This window comes from Vicugna pacos, chromosome 2 (genome assembly GCF_048564905.1).
Source record: "Vicugna pacos chromosome 2, VicPac4, whole genome shotgun sequence".
Lineage (NCBI taxonomy): Eukaryota > Metazoa > Chordata > Mammalia > Artiodactyla > Camelidae > Vicugna > Vicugna pacos.
The window spans coordinates 117,218,179-117,224,334 of record NC_132988.1 but is presented as its reverse complement, the minus strand read 5'-3'; the positions used below and the strand labels follow the sequence as shown (position 1 = coordinate 117,224,334).

The 6,156-nt window shown below is 47.0% G+C and overlaps 1 long non-coding RNA gene across 1 annotated transcript; it reads right to left on the bottom strand.

The window, feature by feature from the left end:
- Nucleotides 1–3,578: 3,578 nt before the first annotated feature.
- On the bottom strand, nucleotides 3,579–4,515 carry LOC140700628 (uncharacterized). Its single transcript, XR_012079089.1, has 2 exons — nucleotides 4,404–4,515; nucleotides 3,579–3,789 (listed from the first exon to the last, which is right to left on the bottom strand). It is a non-coding gene; the product is annotated as an uncharacterized lncRNA (long non-coding RNA).
- Nucleotides 4,516–6,156: the final 1,641 nt, after the last annotated feature.

The window sequence follows — 6,156 nt, the reverse complement described above, 5'->3', positions numbered from 1 at the left end:
CCTGAGGGGAGCAGTCGGTCCTCCCGTGCATCGGAGAGCTCAGAGACCAGGTGTGGCCCCGGCAGAGCCCTGCCTCCTTGCCTTAAGGCTTTGGGTGAAACAGGAAGGTGGATGGAAAAAGAAATTTGTCAACTCTTACCGTTGTGCGTAAATGTGCAGGATTTGGCCTTCATCGGCCGGAGAGCAGAGAGACCACCTGGTGTGGGAGAGGGATTCGCGTTTAAAACTGAAGCGCTGGGCTGGAGTCCAGGTCCTGCAGCTTCTTAGCTCCGAGGTCATGGGAAAGTCACTTCTCAGTTTGCTCACCTGGCCGATGGGGCAGCAAAACACCTGCCTTAGCACCTGCTGGGAGGGCAGTAGATACATTGGGTGCAGAAGCACTTTGCAGACCAGTGTGATGCGTACGCTTTCACGTCCTTCATTCACGTCCTTCATACAACGCATATCTGCTGTGTACCTACTGTGTGCTGTTATGAGCAAGGCGGTCTGTCTGATGACAAGGTCTCCAGGCTCAGGAAGAGAACTGCTTGTCAGATGGTGGTACTGTGCCTTCGTAGATTGTGATTAGCAACAGCCAGCAAGTTGGCATGGCAACGTTTCCCTGTGAACTGCTAGGCAGTGTTCTTAAAATAGGTTCACCAGAGGTGTGGCAGCCACTGAGGCACGCGGAGGCCGCATGGTCCAACAGCTCTGCAGATGGCGTGGGTGGCCGCGCTGTCGTGTGCTCGGAGTGGTCATTGCCATGGGCCTTCCCAGGCAGGCCAATGGTGCAGTAAGTATGGCGACAGAGCCGGAAGCATCCGTTGTTAGGGCTGGAGACCTTGTTTAGTGTGAACAGACCTGCCATCCCCCATTTTACAGGAGGGGAAACAGAAGCCCAGAGAGGTTAAGTGACGTGTGCGGTCACACAGCTTCTTGACTGTCGACGGAGCTGAGTTGGGTTCTGATGTCTTAAGCAGAGCGCTCCCACTGTGCCTCCCATGCGTGTTCTTCTGATTTGGAATTCTAGATCTGGGTCGGATGCAATTCATTTTCTAATGATTACCATCCATACGGCATCACTCAACAACGTTTATTAGATCAAAGGCTTTCCCCACATTTCTGCCTGGGGCAGCCCTGAGTCCCAGGCTATCATGAGAACTCACCTACTTCTTGGCTAGCCTGAGATGATTATGGTTTAATCCATTCCTCCACATCCCTACCCTAGTTTCCCAGGGTGAAAATCAAGCAGCAAAGCTGATCAAAAGTTTATGAATCACTTTGTGATGAGATTACTGTATGAGCTTAGTCACTCATCACTGCGGAGAACAGGGAGCCCAAATCCTTTAAAAGATGTATGCCTTTCTTTCCATTTGTGTTACTCAGCAATTTATGGAGTAGACGTCATAAACTTGAGGGGGACGATTTTTACCTTCAGGCTGGTGAGCTTCTTTTAAGAGATTCACAGCTCTTGTCTAATTCCAGGGTGAAATTCCAAGTATGGAATGAGAAGTTTCTTGAGAACTCAGTCAACTTCTGAGAACAGGGTGCTAGACATTTCAGACATATTTTAGATACTCAGCCTCTTTTTCTGCATTGACAGTGCCTTGCAGTGAGAAGGGATCTGGGCTGGGAGTCAGGGGGTGGGTGTAGCAGGAGCCCTGCCACACTCTCTCTAAGGATGCACCTGTGTGGTACAAAGGTAGCACTCCACGGTGATGATTCTTCTTCCTCACTGCATGTTGGACTCACCTGGAGAGCAGTTAGAAATCCAATGCGCAGCAATCTCTCCAGGCCACTTAGATCAGATTGTCTTGGGTGGGTCCCAAGCAGGGGTCTTAAAAGAGCCCCCTACTGATTCTTTAATGGGCAGCCAGGGAGAGAACCGCCAGACTGGAGCCTCACAGAACTTTCGGTTCTCCCACCCCCTGGGTTAATGAAAGTCCCAGATGCCACTGTGGGTTTCTTTTTTTCATGTCAGACTCACATTTATTTTTGCTCCTTCCTGGGAAAGAGCAGTGTCCTCAGAACTGACAGGAGGAAACTTTCTATCTTTGGAATATTTTTGACCACGAGATGGCTTTGTAACTTGACCTTTAGAGGCCAAGCTGATGAAGCTATGAAAACGAAAAGCATAGCGTGCTGTAGCGTTCAGCTGTGCCAAAGGAGAACCGGATGCCAAGCTCTTGATGGCCGATCACGGAACGGTGACATGAAGATTCAGATTATACAACTGAGTGACACAGTGGGCACACGAAACCGAGTTCTTGGGAACAGTGGCTTACATCTTGAAATCTTTCAGAAATAGATATTCTAAGTCCACTATGATATATAAAGCCACCAGTTGTGTAAGCAAATAGAATCAGATTTCTATTCAGCACTTGCACCAATGGCCAACTGTGTTCCTATCTGGCTTTGAAATAAATTCTTTGGAAATTTTCTGGTACCTTAAGGAGGAAGAGAAGAACAAACCTCTGGGGTTTGCTAATGTATTTATTCCTCTTTCTTCTTATATGAGAATGTTTGGAAAAGAGAAAGTGTGTGCCTTGGACCTAAAACTGCTTTTAAACAGTCAATAGGCTTAGGATGGAAGGATTGGGTTTTCTTTATCCCACTTGATTTTCCCTAAATCCAGCTCTGGTTTCAGCAAGCACAGCTCCCATCCAAATCTGACGTCTGCAGCCTTGGTGCAAATGTATTACAGAGTCACGGGAAGACTGATGGCAGAATTGCTACCATCAAAATCACGTTTGCTTCAATAACATTTTGTCTTTGAAAAACATCATCAGCCTATGTCCAAAGGTGGGCTGATGAAACCTTTATATGGTGGTAGAATAGGGGAAGAGAAAGACACCTGGGTAGGGTTGTTTAAAAGGGTGGAAAACTTTGGTATCAACTCTGTATCAATATTTTCTTTTTAAAGAAATATAATACAACGTTTGCAAATATGACACTGAAAGTGATGGGGACAATAAATATCTATGCTGTGATGTTATAACTATTAACTATTAGACTTTGCATTGGGACAAGGGCAAGTTCTGCCTCTCATAGAGACTGGAGAATCGGTTATGGGCCAGATACATGGGGTTCCAGCCAGGACTCTGCGACCAACTGGTTGTGCAAACTTGGACGGTATACTTACCTCTCTCTGTCTCAAAGTCCCCCGCAGAAACATCAGGGAAGGTGTGAGCCTTAATGAGACAGCACGTGGTGTCTAAAGCACTCAGCACGTATTAGTGCTCTGTGGATGTTGAGAATCTCCTCTCAACATTTGGAAAACGATCCAGACGCAGTTCAGTGCAACAGTGGGGCATGCACCACCCATCTGAGTTGGGCGACTAAGACGATCTCCCAACGTTCAGGTTTGTACAACCAACTTTTGCTGGTGAGGCAGGGCAGGGACTTGGGTGTCACTGGCAAAGGCAATGAGCAAGACTTGAGCGTTCATTTTGGCAGAACCTCCCTGGTCTCCTCACTCTTCCAGGTGGAATCCTGGGCAGCTATCACATGAGAGCTGTGAAGCACAGACATCAATTTGGAAATTGTGTACTTTTGCACTAGATCCCACATGCACAATAACGCTACCCCTTGCAACTGCATGAATCTCAAAGGACTCCTATATTATATGTCTCTATGAATAAACACAGGGTCAGAATTTTGGCAATCCATGCTCTGCCCCTCCCTTCAGTTACAAGCATCGGTTCCCATGGGAATGGTCTGGCAACAAAGGCAGACCTCCCTTTCTTTCAGATGTTCTTCAGTGGGACGCTCTCTTGGGTTCTGAAGCAGCGGCTGTCCCCAGACTCCTGCCTGCAGCAAAATGAACAGAGTGCTCAGTCCTCAGTCCTCGGAGACGCCTGCCAGATTCTTGACCCATTGTGAGTCTGAATCAGGCTCCACAGTCCCTTCTGGGTTTTCGAGATTTGTAATGATTGCTCAATCTTGTGTAAAATAGGCTGGCATTTTCTCTTGTAATCAAGATGTATTTTTCTATGTTAGTTAAATGTATAATTTGTGTAATTTTGTACATTAAAGTGTATCCTTTTTCACAATTAAAGTTTTTTTCCCTTTTGAATGTTTAATTTATTGACAGTTCATTACAAGGTGTTGTAGACCCTGGCCCAATACAAAAAGGCAATGACTTCAAGCCTCTTTGATCATTTGGAATAAATGATCTCCTCAGAAGTCAGATCTACTTTGCACAGGTAACAAACTGATCTCCTGTACGATCCCTTATATGCCTGTATTAGTTTACTATTTTTGCTGTAATAAGTTGCCATCAACCTAGGGGCTTACAAAAGCATACTTATTATCTTATGGTTCTGGAGATTAGAAGTCCGAAACAGGTCTCCCTGGGCTAAAATCAAGGTATTGGCAGGACCGCGTTCCTTCTGGGGGCCCGAGGGGAGAACTGGCGTCCTGACCTTTTCCAGCTTCCGGAAGTTGCCTGCATTCTTTGGCTCAGGCTCTCTTCCTCCATCTTCAAAGCCTGCAGCATCGCATCTTCAAATCTCTCTCTGCTTCTGTTGTCATATCACCTCCTTCTTTCCTTCCTCTTCCATTTCTAAGGACCCCTGTGATTACATCAGGCCAACCTGAATAATCCAGCATAATCTCCCATCTCAAGACCCTGAGCTTTATGACATCTGCACATTACTTTTTGCCGTGTAAGGTCACATACACACAGGCTCCGGGGATTAGGAGCTGGACAGCTTTGTTACCGCAGTCCCCCGTGAACTGATCTGGAGGCAGCAGAAAAACAGTAAACATTTTAGAATCAAACAGGCTTGAAACTGAACTGTCCGTCTGCCGCTTGCTGACCACATAACTTTACGGAGCTTGCTTTCCTTCTCTAAATCTCTTCTCTCATATCCAAAATGAGTGCAATAATCTATTGCTCCCCTCACAGATTTGCTAAGAGGATTATACACCTAACAATAAGCTACAGCTCCCTTTCCCTCATTTTTGGAAAACATTCTTTTTACAACTGACTTTTTGATCTATTTTTTTTATTTGCCAAAAAAAGGTCCTGATGGAGAACGGGCATCAGAGCTGAGTGGCGTCTCCCGTCCTCTCCCTGCAGCCCTCTGATGCGGCCCCTCTGTCCTCTGCCATTGCCCCAGAAGGCTTCCTGGCCTGGCAGGATGGGCTGCAGGCTTGTCTTTCACCGGATGCCGTGGTTTGATTCACTTATGAGCACTCTTCCCCGGAGGGCTGAGAGCAGTCAGGGGACAGGACGGGGAGGGTCCCAGCAGTCCTTTGCCCTGACAGCACTTTGCCCAGGTTTCCAGGGCTTTCTTCTGTTGACCTCCGCCACACACCACTCCCCAATGCCTCCCTGCAGGCTGGTGGCTGCATTTCCTAACTTATACCCTAGCTTGGTTTCCTGCCCCCCTTCCCCTGTTACACTGGGGTTACTGGTCTTGAGACTGAGGAGATGTTGTAGAAAGGACTCAGACAAACCTGAGGTTGAGTCCCAGCGTGGTCAGTTACCTTGAGCAGTGGATTTGAGGTTTGTCATTCTCAGCCTGCCAGCCTGAAAATGGAGGTGGCATCGTCTGTCACATGGGAGTCCTGAAAGCAGAACTAATGTGTGGAAATGAACCCTGTGTTCAGAGACCTTTGCATATGGTAGGCACTCAGTCAAAGTCAGATCTCTCTCCTTTCAACGGGAGGAGAGATGCAGGAGAAAACAAGGGGTGTGGATGGCCAAGACGTGTGTGGGATGAATGTGGAATTATCAGTTGCCCAAGATGGCATGGAAGATAGGATTCTAACTCAAAAATCTAGACTCTTCTAACTCTGCCAGGTCCATTCCTTTGTCTCCCATTTCCCCTTGGGAGCTCTTCAGTCAGACTTCCTAGGGAGGGTAAGGGATACTGGTTAAGATGCAGACTCTGGGACCAGACCACTGCATTTAAATCCTAAGTGGCATCATTTACCAGTTGTGATCCTAGGCAAGTCATTTATCTCTCTGAGCTTCAGTTTTCTCATCTGCAAACTGAGCCTAAAACAGTACCTATCACAAAGGTCACTGTGAGGCTTAAAAGAGTAACTATATGTAAGTACCTACAACGGTCCTTGACACGTAGCAAACTCTATAAGTGGGAATTATTATCCTCCTTTCCTGCTTCTGCATAAAGACAACTTGTTCCCTTTTCCTTCCTGGGTCACCCT